The sequence below is a fragment of the Triturus cristatus genome, chromosome 6 (genome assembly GCF_964204655.1).
Source record: "Triturus cristatus chromosome 6, aTriCri1.1, whole genome shotgun sequence".
In the NCBI taxonomy this organism is placed as follows: domain Eukaryota; kingdom Metazoa; phylum Chordata; class Amphibia; order Caudata; family Salamandridae; genus Triturus; species Triturus cristatus.
This window is the reverse complement of record NC_140589.1, coordinates 943717056-943730436: the sequence shown is the minus strand read 5'-3', so window position 1 is coordinate 943730436 and position 13381 is coordinate 943717056.

Below are 13381 nucleotides of genomic sequence, written 5' to 3'. Positions count from 1 at the left end.
TTACGTACTAGAAACATAACATAAGGTGTACTTGTGAAGCGCACATTGACCCCTAAGTCACTTAGCACTGAATAACAGCTGATTTCATTGCTACCCAACTCAGTGGTTACAATTCTATCAGCTGCAGGAGAGTGCAACACTATGTGGTCCCACTGAAAATTGACCCTGTGATCATGGAGGCAATTAGTCCTGGGTGAAGTTCGCAGAGTTTTACTCTGGGAAACTCTGCGAACTGCCATAAAAACTCTGCTGACCTCTGCAGAGTTCTCCCAGTGGAAGAGTCTGTTAAGTTGAACTGCTCAAACTGATTTTTAGCACTGGGAGTATGTCCTACCCTTTAAAATCAATGCAAAAGGCACTATGCATCGAGCCAGAGGGTGCTGATGCTTTCTGCCACTCGAGTAGTCATTCTGGTCGAGGAGGAAGTCTAGTACGTGATTGTTTCTCGACAACTTACTGATGGCGCGCTGGTTGAGAGAAAAAAATGTGCTCTGCATTACTTTGTGGAGTTTTTGGGAACTCGTTACTCCACGTGAAGTGGGCAATACTCCGCGAACTCCGCCGCAGAGGGGAATTCTTCACCCACCCCTAGAGGCAAGTAGAAAGCTCTGCCTTGACTGCATTAGTTCATAGAGCCATCAAGACTACTTGATGTATTGAGATAGGAGGTTATTAAGTAGGTAGGCCTTCTGTAGATGGGTAACGTCTTCTAGTAAAACATCTAATAGAAGACTGAAAATTAGAATTTAGCTCAAAGTACAATGGTAGGTGTTAAATTTCAGGTGCAATTTGGTTAAGTAAATTTATAGGTGGATGATGATGATAACTATAAATGGCCTAAAGCTGATGACTCATGCACATCCAATTAATTAATCATTAAATTGGCTGAGGCATCACATCCAGATGTCATTGCAGGGGAGTTTATTATTCTAATAGATATGATTCAGAGCAGAGATTCTCGTTGAAACATCTGTTGGATCCTAAATAAAATAGGGACTTGTCAAGTGGCAAATCCATAGTGTACATATCATAGATAGCGCGAGTGATGCAGCTCTAAGTCACTTTATTTTACATTTTATTCTAACTGCCACCACCAATACTTAAGAATGTATGTGATTTGTAGGCACACAGTCTTGACAGTGATTGTTATTCACACACCCTAGACCTGCATTGATCACTGCCCTGTAGAGATGGTCTCATACAAGGGTGTTGAAATGAAAATGCTTCTGCTTGCGCATTGTTCTATGTAAGTCAGCATTTGCAGAACCATTTTGTGTTAAGACGCCATTTTGAATCATGATTGGAACAAATCCCTTGCTATTTCTCAGAAACCACATCTGCTGAGTTTCATTTTTCCAAGGTTGGGTTTTGCTTCACCAATGAATAGCCAGTTCTTATTAGTGCATACCTTTCCCTTTAGATACATGCCTTCTCCCACTTGTCTGGAGACAGGTCCACCTGCAGTGGCCTTGGTTTCTGCAACTTTGTAAGATATGAGCACTGAGATAGTTTTTTTCTCTCGTTTGCATTGCTTTACAGCACCTGCCTGGGAAATTTCACTATGAGCGTGTTCTAGCCCAGTTACCAAATGTACTGAATGTATCTCTATGCTTGTGGACTTTAGTCCCTCTGCAGCACTACTTAGAGACTGGGAAGACCGGGCTCCGCTCTGAGTGTACTCTGAATAAACAGATATTGGTTTGTATTCTCTACTGTCTGACGACTCTTCAATTGGTGTGGAAGGCTGAGAGGTGGTCGTTAGTGACCAGAGTGACCAGAATCCGGCCACTTTCTTCAGTTGGGGCCCAAACAGGTGAGTGACATATCCCCCTGGGGAGGTCGAGGCCATCATACGGTCTGACTGATGGATCAGGGATCCGTGTTAGAGGAGCAATGATTGCTCGCAGCTGCCCCTTCTATCTTGCGGGACGGTCCATTGCCCAGCGGCGAAACCTTGAATCTGACCATTTGGTCTGAAGAGTCGGCAGTGGAGAATTAGTTCACTTGGCCTGCATAAATCAGGTGAGCTTTTTTGTGTGGCTATAGTACCATTTGGGTTTGCATTTGGTATGGTCTGGTGACCGTCTTTGGGACAAAAGCATTTGCAATTGCTTTGCCAGGAGTAAATAGTGAAGTTGTTTTATTTTAAGGATGCATGGTGTCAGTAAGTTATTTTCTTTGTGATGTCGATGTTGTTCTACAGATTCTCGATTGGAAGAAGCTCAGCCGGTGCCTCTAGAAGGCACTCCTAACTTTGATATGTATGTGAAGCATGGCCTTGGCTCAATTATGTTTAGTACGCTGTGGCACAAATATACGAGGGACAACGCTGAGTTGCAGTTGCCATTGACAGGCACATTTGATGAACAAAAATTGGGTTCTTACAGGAACAGTTATTTAAGAGGCAGAGTAGACAGTCTATGTTTGATTCTCTTAGAATCTGGCAGAAAGAAGCTGAACAGAGATGATTGAAGGTGGAAAAGGATGCATGAAAGGGGAGAATGCAGACATTGACCCAGAAAGCTGTAGCATATGATAGAGAAAAGCAAGAAAAGGGAGTTGAATGTGAAGATAGGAGGTTTTGATTGCATGTTGATAAATCATATTTGTCTCAAGAGGAAAATTATACTTTTGTGGAAGTATTGTTAGACACCCACCCCACCCCCATATGCCCCATAAAGGATATCTCCTACTGTCCCTGCGCCATCACAACCGCCTGTTACAATTGTTCCTACTGTCCCTGTGTTTAATGCTGTTGTTTCGATGGCTACGGCTTTGGCTGCTCCTCCTCCTTCTTCGCCTTTGCCGTCTGGGGCAACAGTTACTGTTAGAACATCCAGAACACCTGCTGTTTTGGCATCCGTATTGCTAGCACTCTCTCCCACAGCACATCTGCATGTGTCTCTCCTACCCAATGCTTTTGTTGCTTCTCTGTCTTTAATGGTACATCTCCCAGCATTATAGGGTGCTGAGACAACAACACATGGATTTGAGAATAGAGATTTGGCAAAATTTAAGGAGCGTATGGGCCCCTTTGTACGATCTGCGGTGGGGGATGAGAAGAAGCAGGTAGTAGCTAATCAGGCTGCGCAACGGAGTCATAATCCCGTTTGTAGTGTGGAGGATGTTTGGGGCATAATGAAAGATTATGATCCCTTTCTACAGCAGCAAGCTCTCAAACATATGTCTTCTATGTTGATTGGTTTCTGGCAGCAACATTTTGGGAATGACGCGCCACAAATGTTATTCAATGTTAGGGATCGTGTGTATGCCAGTGGTTTGGACCCAGGCCAAGTTTTGGGAACATTACCACGTTGGTTACTTATAGAGGCAGGTTGCATGATAAGAGCCCTACAACGGTATCTCAGTATCAGATGAGAGAGGTTCATCCTTTATAACACCCAGAGATACCAGAGTTAATGGACCAGCGTGGTAATGTTAGTCGAGCAGGTGTAGCTACCTGTTTTCTAGAACAATGGGTTTATACTTCGTGGAAGTGAGGTTATATCTCTTAAGACTCATTTGCCCAATCCGAGGAAAAATCCTACTGCTTATTATAAGGAACTGACTGAAGCTGCCTCTTCGACGGTAATGACTCCTGCTGATATTGAAATGTTTTTTGGTCTTCTTGTTCCGGTTGATATCTGGAGGCAGGTTCCTACTCAGGATCATGCTGTGGAGTTGGGTGGTACATGGGATCAAATTAAGGCATGGGATCAGGAAAGAAAGACAGGTGATAAGTCTTGAGCAGAGCTACTTGCTTTGCCAGGCCACATTACATATATGCATTCTCTTACTCCGCTAATCAACGTAGATTGGGATAAGTTGACGGCTTGTCGACAAAAGAAAGATAAGAGTGTGTCTGATTTTTTCATTCGGTTTGAGGATACATTTTTGGATTACAGTGGACAGGATCTTTCTATTGAGGGAGGTGTTTGGCTGTTTGTCAACAGCTTTGTTTCTAATTTACTTCCTGAAATTGCAACTCATTTCCAGGCTTCTGTAAGCACCTGGTCCACCTCTTCCCCTTCTGTGATTTTGAATATGGCTCAGTATTATGAACATCGGGACAATGAGAAGAAAGAAAGAGCAGAGAAAAAGCATAAGGAATTAAAGACAAAGGTGTATTGCAACAAGCATTTAGAGGCAATGGTAGAGGACGTGGTGGTTCTACCCGACAGCTTCCACGCACCAGTAAACAGCCAAATACTGCACCTCAGAGGCTGAATCAGTGTGCATATTTTAAGGAGGAGGGTCACTGGCATAGCGAGTTTCCCGTGCTCTTGCAGAAGGTGGCTGTCCCTAGAGGACCAGGTTCTCATGGACGGGGTGGTGGAACTAGTGGGACTGATAGAGTTCAGGGGTCGTTCTGATAAAAATTATTTTGATGACCCCCGTGATGGGCAGTACTACCATGATGACTATGCTATGGATGAAGTGGCAGGAATGTCTTACATCTAGGACAGCTAGGGACAGAGAAGGGGACCAGTTCCGATACCTGTAGACCAGCATGGTCCTTATGTAGCAGCGGAACTGCAAGGTTTGACTAAGGAATTCTTGGTGGATACAGGTGTGACCAAACGTTGTGTTTCTCGAAATATGGTCCCTGGGGCAGCTCTGTTTGGCCACACTAATGTTCTGGTAGGTTTTTCGAGTATACCGGTTGTGAGCCCCATTTCCAGACCCCTTGAATTAACTATTGGTCCCTATACTGTGGATTCTCCATTTTTTTTTACAGCTAATTGTGGTGATAATTTGATGGGTTTGGATTTGTTGAAGAAATTGCATGCTACTATTTATTGTTTCCTGGATGGTCTTTATATGACGATGGGCCCAAATGTGTGTACTACCCAGTGTTTGTCTCACCCTCTTCCTGTTGAATTTGCTGAGGTATCACCCACTTTGTGGGCGACAGGTGATACAGATGTAGGACTGTTGCACATACTGCCAGTTTCAATACAAGTGAAAGATAATGCTGTTTTACCTCGTATTCCTCAGAATAAGATACCTCAGGCGGGGGAACGAGCCCTTTTACAGATTATTCAGTAATTGATACAAAAAGGTGTCGTTGAAGAGACGTCTGCTCATATTTGTAATAGTCCTATTCTTCCTATTCTTAAAAGGGCACCCTCAGGTTCCCCTGATGATCATGAAGTTGTTTACCGTTTTGTGATCGACTTGCGTCAAGTTAATAAAATAGTGGTTCCTTAGTTTCCGGTGATTACTGACATTACTGCCCTATTCACGATGATTCCTTCGACTGCTAAATTGTTTTCTGTTATTGATTTGAAAAACGCGTTCTTCAGTATTCCTATTCATCCGGATAGAAAATCTCTGTTTAGGTTCACCCTAGCTGGTAGGAACCTTAGGTTCTGTCGAGCTCCTCAGGGCTATACAGAGAGTCTGAGTATTTATAGGCAAGCATTAAAAGGTAAATTGGATTTCCTTTCGCTTCCTGCAGGTAATGTATTGGTGCAGTATGTTGACGATCTCCTTATTGCTTCCAATACTGAACAAGGTTGTAAACACAGTACAGTTAAGTTATTGCTCCATTTAACCCAGCATGGACATAAAGTTTCTCTTTCTAAATTTCAGTATTGTTGACAGGAGGTCACCTATTTAGGTCACCTACTGTTGAAGGAGGATAGAAGGTTGCCCCCTGAACGCATCAGTACTATTGTTAAAATGCCTATTGCACAGACTCAGAAAGATGTGCATGCTTTTATAGGTATCACTTCTTACTGTCATCAGTGGATACCTAACTATTCGCTACTAATTAAACCTTTGCTTCCATTAACAATGAAAAAGTGCATGAGCCTTTGCCTCGGACGCCCAAATCTCAGCAATCTTTTGCGCAACTAAAACCTGCACTTTGTTTGGCTCCAGTGCTTGGTTCTCCTAACTACGGCAAGCCATTTGGGCTCTATGTCCTTGAGATGGCTGGCTGCGAGCTATCTGTTCTAACACAAAAAATTGGAGATAAGTAATGGTCTTGTGCTTATTTCTCTGCTGTCCTTGATCCAGTCGCGAGAGCCCTCCCGAGTTGTCTAAGCGTGGTCACTTCGATCAGACAATCGGCCTGACTTGTACTGGATACTGATCTCGCAGTCATGGTACCCCATGTTGTGGATACACTTCTGAATAAGACGAAGACAGAGCACCTCACCAGTGCACGTCTTACCGGCTATGAATTGACATTGTTTACCAAACACATTACGATCAAGAGATGTGCCACTCTGAATCCAGCCACGTTATTACCCCTCCCTTCTCAGAGTGATGAAGTTGACAAACATGATTGTATCTTACGGACGGAAGAAGAGATGAAAGGAAGGGTAGACTTGACTGATGTTCCCTTATCTGACCCGCAAGGGGAATTATATGTCTATGGCTCTTGTTTCAAACAACCAGATGATACTACAACTGTGGCTTATGCTATTACCACACTGCGTACAGTAGTAGAGACATCACACGTTCCTTGTCAGTCAGCTCAAGCTGCTGAGCTTGCTGCACTTATTTGAGCTAGTGAATTGAGTGAGGGGCTGGTTGTCAATATTTATACTGACAACCAGTATGCCTTTGGGGTCGCTCATAACTTTGGGCGACTCTTGGCTGAGAGAGGATTTCTAACTTCCCATGGTACTAAAATCCAGCACGGACACCTCATATTGAGGCTTTTGTCTGCCTTGATACTCCCTAAGAAATTGGTCGTAGTGAAGTGTAGCATCCACCGGAAGGTCACCGATGATGTAGGTAGGGGAAATGCTTTTGCAGATCAGATAGCTAAGGATATGGCCTGGACAAAGATGAAAAGAATGTTTTTAGTCGGTATGGCTAGGTGGGTGCCTGAGGTTGCTATGTTCGAGGATACCCTTGAGAATATGAAGGAGATACAAAGCGAAGCCACAGTAGAAGAGTTAGCAGTGTGGCAGGAAAGTACAGCACAATTGAATGATGAGGGATGTTGGATTGATAAGTCAGGGATGCAGAGATGGATGTTGCCCGATGTGTATGTTCTCCATGTGGTTATGATGGGCCACGCCCAGCTCATATCAGTGCTAAGGGTATTTGCAAGTTGTTAGACCCTGTATGGCATAATGATAATATTCCTAAGACTGCTGGAAACTTGGTGAAGTACTGTATGGCGTGCATGATGCACAATCCTGGAAAGGGTACCCCAACACCACCTAGCAATTTTACACCATCTACTTTCCCTTTTGAAGTCCTCCAAATGGACAATATACAGCTAGAAAGATACAACAATTTGAAGTATGTTTTGGTGGTTGTATGTGCATTCAGTAAATTGGTGGAGGCTTACCCCACTACAGACAATACAGCCATAACAACTGCAAAGGTACTCCTTTGGTAGGTTGGTTGCCGAGGTAGAGCAGCCAATGGTTGCTATTTTCCAACGCAGTGTGGCGTGGACCTGTAAAAGAAAATTGATTTATGTGATTTCTGCAGCTTTGATGATGACAATCCTCTGTGGGGTATTGTGGTTTTTGGAAAATGCTTACAGTGTACCTTCACACAGTGGAGAAAAAGGTTTTTCTCTGAAAAGAAATAAGAGAGTAGTTTTGAGTGATATATTCTTGGAGACCTAAAAGAGATTCTTGGTAATGGAACAGCATGCTACCCCACTGACTCTGTCTCTAGTTTATGGACTGCATATCCATTATCCTTAGTGAATTATATCTATACTGAACTTCCTGATTTTATGGCGATATAAGGAGTGTTTGGATCCGGTTATGCAGGACCATGCCTGTACCATCGAAAACCACTGGGGGAGGGTTATCCCAGCTGTGATAATAACACCTATTGTGATAATTTCTAGATGAATGAACAGAATATAACATTAGTATGTTGGCATCACAAACAATTAACGGTCCCCCAACAGGCAAGTTATTATTCTGCTTGTTGCCCTGTTATCAATAGTACCAACACCTCATTGTACATCAATTGTTCAGGATTAGTGATGCATTTAGAGAACATCCCTATGGAAGGAGCAGATGAACAATGTGCAATTGGAATGAATACTCAGTATTCCGCAGTAGATTATGATGGGCCAATTTATGCACACCCAGGATTTTTCTTTCTGTGTAAAGGGACCTATTCCAATGTTCATAAAGGAACAAATGACGTGGCTCTTGGGATGGTGTTGCCTCTGGGTGTGCCTTGTAAACGTGCAAAACCGAAAGTGAAGTGGGTGAAAAGAACACTGACGAAGGAGTTTTGTGAGGGAGTAACAGATATTGAAATCAACAATTATAGTAATGGTATTACCTTCGGATATATTATGTCTTCTATTTCTACACTGGGTGGAATGGCCATGGCAAGAGGTGAAAAGGCCACAGAGTATTTTGGATGTAAGTTGCAAATATTACCTAATACGAGTGTGGCAGCTCTGCGTGGCATCACCACTCAGTTAGAAAGCATGTAGATTTATACTGAGAAGACTAGATATGCTGTGGATTTTATTTTGGCTAAGAATGGTGGTGTGTGCGCAGTAATTGACGATCAGTGCGTAGTCGAAATAACAAATATGAAAAAGAGTATTACCAAGCATATTTTGCATATTCTAGAAAATGTCAAGGGGATGGAAAGTGGAATTTGGAATTGGTCTTTCCATGGTGGTTGGGGCTGGATCCTTGAGAAAGTGATTTACCTTTTTGCTATATTAGTGTTTGTGTTGTGTTCTTGTTCAGTGCCTACCTGTATGTTGTACTTATTGTACCAACCTTCTTACTCCCAAAAGGAAAATATCGATGCATGACACCAATGCTGCAATTATGCTCCAGAAGGAAATGAATGGCCTAATGCAGATAGGTGAGGGCATCTTTGAGATTTCTTCCCTCCTTAGTTTTCCTTCCAGATATTGAGAATATGGAATGTGCATAAATGTTTCATATTGTTATATTTTTTATTACTGCCACAAAATGTTTTAGCTCATGATAAAAGGAGGGTCTGTTGAAATGAAACTGCATCTGCTTGCACATTGTTCTGTGTAAGTTAGCATTCGCTACACCATTTTGTGTTAAGACGCCATTTTGAAGCATGATCAAAACTAATCCCTTGCTATTCCTCAGAAACGGCGTCTGCTGAGTTTCATTTTTCCAAGGTTGGGTTTTGCTTCACTAATGAATAGCCCATTCTTATTAGTGCATACCTTTCCCTCTAGACACAGGCCTTCTCCCACTTGTCTGGAGACTGGCCTGCCTGCAGTGGCCTTGGACTCTGCAACTTTGTAAAATATGAGCACTGAGATTGTTTCATCAAAGGTAGATACAAGGACAAATAGTCAAGAACATAACAGCAAACATGTGTTGGGTGTACGCCATTACTTGTTGCTTGGAGTACTCTCCGACATGGGATGCTGATTTACAGGATATAATTTGGGACCTGGAACCCATACATTTGTTACTAACATGTCGTTAAAAGCTGTTGTGCACACAGATGGAGACAGCAGGACAAGTCTGGTAATTGTAATTACGATTGGCATTACTGGCCTCTCTTGAATTCACTCTGCGCAGTACGGCGAAACACGTGTCGGCTATTTTGTTCTTGACTACTTGTCCTTGTATCTACGTCTGATGAAATATGGGATGAAAGTGGAATAAAGAAAACTTAAATTTCTCACACTGCTACAACTTGATAACTGATTTTTTTGAGTGCCCAGGACTCTTCTTTTGTTTATGATTACATTTACCCCTATGTAGGGGTTATGTTTTGAGGTTGCTCTGTATCCAACCTTTGCTCCAGAACACCACCAGATTATGAGTTGTATATTACCAGTTCCCGACATTCGATGAGCGCCCTTCATAGCTTGGCTGCCCCCGCTCTTGTTTTTGAGCAAATCTAGATACAGTTTGTAAACGGGGAGGAAGCACTTCAAATTTGGCAATGGCACAGTCGAAGGAGTTTGGAACTCATGTTCATGCACGAGTAGCTCACCCAGTTCCGGTTTTATCTCTGAGTTTTGACTCTTGTAAAACTTAATTTAAAATTAGATCACGAGAAACACAGGACAAAGAATACAAATAAAAACCTAGACCTGATTAGCTAGTCACTCATGGATACAGGAAACATGCAAGTTATACACCCAGAAGCACGCTAGGCAGAGAATGCAGCCTGGAGGTGACCCAACACAAGTATCCAGCATAGAGGGAAAGCTGCTACTCATGAGTGCAGCTGTCTCGTAACACATTTTCTGGCTCCTTAGAATTTATTCCAGCATAAATGTAAATAAGAGCTGTGCGGCATAGGATTTTGTAGGTTCTTGCCTGAGAAGAATGTTACTATTCCGGTTCTTTGCATATGGCACATTGCTTATTAATCCTACATTTACTGTATTTTTTCTTGACCACTTCAGTGATGTCACCTCCTGTGATACTATCATAACAGATGATGTGGCTAGGGTCAACGATCATACACTGTGATGTCCTGTGATATTTTTAGGGTCTTAGAGAGTAAATAATGTCACTTGCTCCTCATTTGTATGTCCAAGGGGCATATTTACTAGGACGGCGATAAATAAATGCAAAGCACGCTTAGCGCTTGTTCATTTATTGGCATCTATCGCAGGAATTAATCACCCTGGTAACGCGTTATTAACAATGCGTTACTCCAGGGCAATAATATTCCAGGGAAATGGGCCAACATCGCTGGAAAACCAGCGATGTTGCACCCAAAACGGAGATAGCCTTGGTGATACGACCCTGTGGTCGTATCACCATAATCCACCTCCCATGTTAGCTATGCTTTAGTCAGGAATTTAACAGACGTTAAATTCCTGCGTTAAGGCATAGTTAACGGGATTTAAAATATCGCTACCTTCATTGATGATATCACGAAGCTGGGGTAGCGATATTTTCCCATGGTGTTTTGTTAGGCACGCCTCCTTTGCATCTCATTAGAGATGCAAAGAGAGGCGTGAACAAAACGGGAGGTGAATCAAGTAAACACGCACCAGCGTGTCCTTGCAAATAATGCAATATATTTATCGCCGCTTTTCGCCCTAAAACGGACGCTAAAGCGGCGATAATTATATCTTCAGCCCTTGATGAAATGCCCCCAAGTTCAGCCAGCATTTTAGTAACATTAATCAGACATCCGGTGCGAATAGGAAATGATGGTTCGGAGGGAGGCGGAGAGGCTGGTCACTAATTATCAAATATTCCAGGTAAAGTATAACGAACTGTTGTGTACATATTTTGTCTATGAATGAATAAGCTTGATATTTGTACTGGCTAAAGCCAATCCCACTGGTTCACTGCCCACCTATGGTGAAAATTGTTGCCACCATGCTCCTAATAATTCTTCAAATCTGTAGTGATCTAAAAATGACTTATGTGCTTTAATTTTCTTAAACACAGATCCTATTACATATTGTACATTTTATCTTTTTTTTTCAACACAATCTAAAGAGCTCATGATGATTCGACTATAACTTCATTTTTCTATCCATGCAAGCCATTGCGCAAGCTAATGATTTCAGCTGTCATTTTTAAACCACCCTAGAGAGAAAGAGAGAAGTGAGACAAGGTTAAAATTAGGCATGTGAAGGTCACATGAGCTAATACTCAGAAATCCGGACAAAAGTCATTTTACCAATTACAAAATGAGCTTCGCACACTTCAGCAGGCAGAATGTGAAACTAAAAGAAACAAGCATTTGCAAGGCAATCTGTCTTGCATTTGGGACCTTTTATGTATTTAGCTAAGCAGCTTATTAGCCTGGGTGCTGAAACATCTACTGTTCTTTAACATGGAGGGGAAGTAGGCACCAAACTGCGTGACATGCCAGGTATGGGAACACATGGGGAGAAATATTGCCTTTCAGCGGGAAATGGTATAGTCCAAAGCTCTGTTTTTAATATAAAATCATGGCCTTTGGTGTTCATATCACTGAAAATACAAGATTTGAAAAAAATATTATTATCTATGGGTGCTTGTGGAAGACAATTTCTATGGACTGGAATCTAGAGAATGCTAAAGTGATTCTTGATTTTTACTGACCTCTGCTGTTCGTTTTCTATGAAGAAAGTTAAATAGAGGCAGTTGCCAGAAAAAATAAAAAAAGAAAGTCCCCCAGCAGAAGGCAATTCTGGTATTTTACTGACCTCTACTGGTCATTTTCTATCAAGACAGTTAAATAGCGGCAGTTGAACAAGCAGAAAGAAAATCTGGTATTTTACTGACCTCTACTGGTCGTTTTCTATCAAGACAGTTAAATAGAGGCAGTTGAACAGAAAAAAGTCCCTAAGCGTAAGCAGATAAGTCCTAGGGCTGATCTCCAGAGCCCACAAAGTACATACACACATAAGTATATACTAAAGTATATACAAGAGGTCTCGAATGCTCGACCTAAAAATCTTAATATGGGGTCGGCTGGCACTAGAATAATTTCATAGAGGTTTCCAGATATAATACATTATACTAAAAAGAAAATGTAAAAAAAACATAAATTATAGGTCTATTTATTCCTTTCCTTACTCCATGTGAATATCGTAAAAACCTTCAACCTGTTTAAATGTTCCATCTGTCAGATAATGGAACTACGTAAGTGATGGGTTGGGTCTCTGACCTTTAGCACATTTGGGCCTGCATTTTATAGTACGTGATACAGAAGTATACTATTCAGGAACTAAAAAATGCAATTTACAAATCTTGTGTTGTAAACCTCCAACTCTCCTATTGTCTTTGCGGAAATCTTCTCCATATTTGAGATCTGACTAACACGAGATTGCTAGGAATCTTTATATCTGTAGAAGGTTGTCTGATTCTTATGGCAATTAAGAATGGTTGTAATATGTAGATATTTAGGCATTGAAGCTGTTCTCTCCTCCTTGCATCGCCGTCAATGTTTCTAACCTTGCCAGGAGACCCCACTAATAGCCGTTCTAAATAGGCATTCTGGATGAAGGACCCCATGATAAAGCAAGCCACATAAATCATGTATGTGTGGGTAGCAGGGGTCCTATAGATCCTTCTCATGGCTTCTGGCAGGTTTGCCAGAAAAAGATTGTCTCTACACGATCCAATCATTTCTGTATTATAAGTAGGCTATATTTCTATTGATATTGGTGGATTCTAACTGGAAGACGATATAGTAACTTATATTTTTCTTCTTCCACCTTTATACAGGATACTGAATATGCAATTCACCCAAAGGGCAGTCTGCTGCTCACAGGCAGTGCTGATTACTTTCATAGGCAGAACGGATCGGCGGAATTTATTAGTAATTGCGCGTTACAAGTGTAATGCTGAATTTCTAAATTCCTCCAATTCCACCGGCAGAATTAAATATTCCACCCACCCTTACTTATACGTATTAAAGAGGAAGGTGTGCGCCTGACAACATGTTTATTTTGCCAGGTTCAAATGGC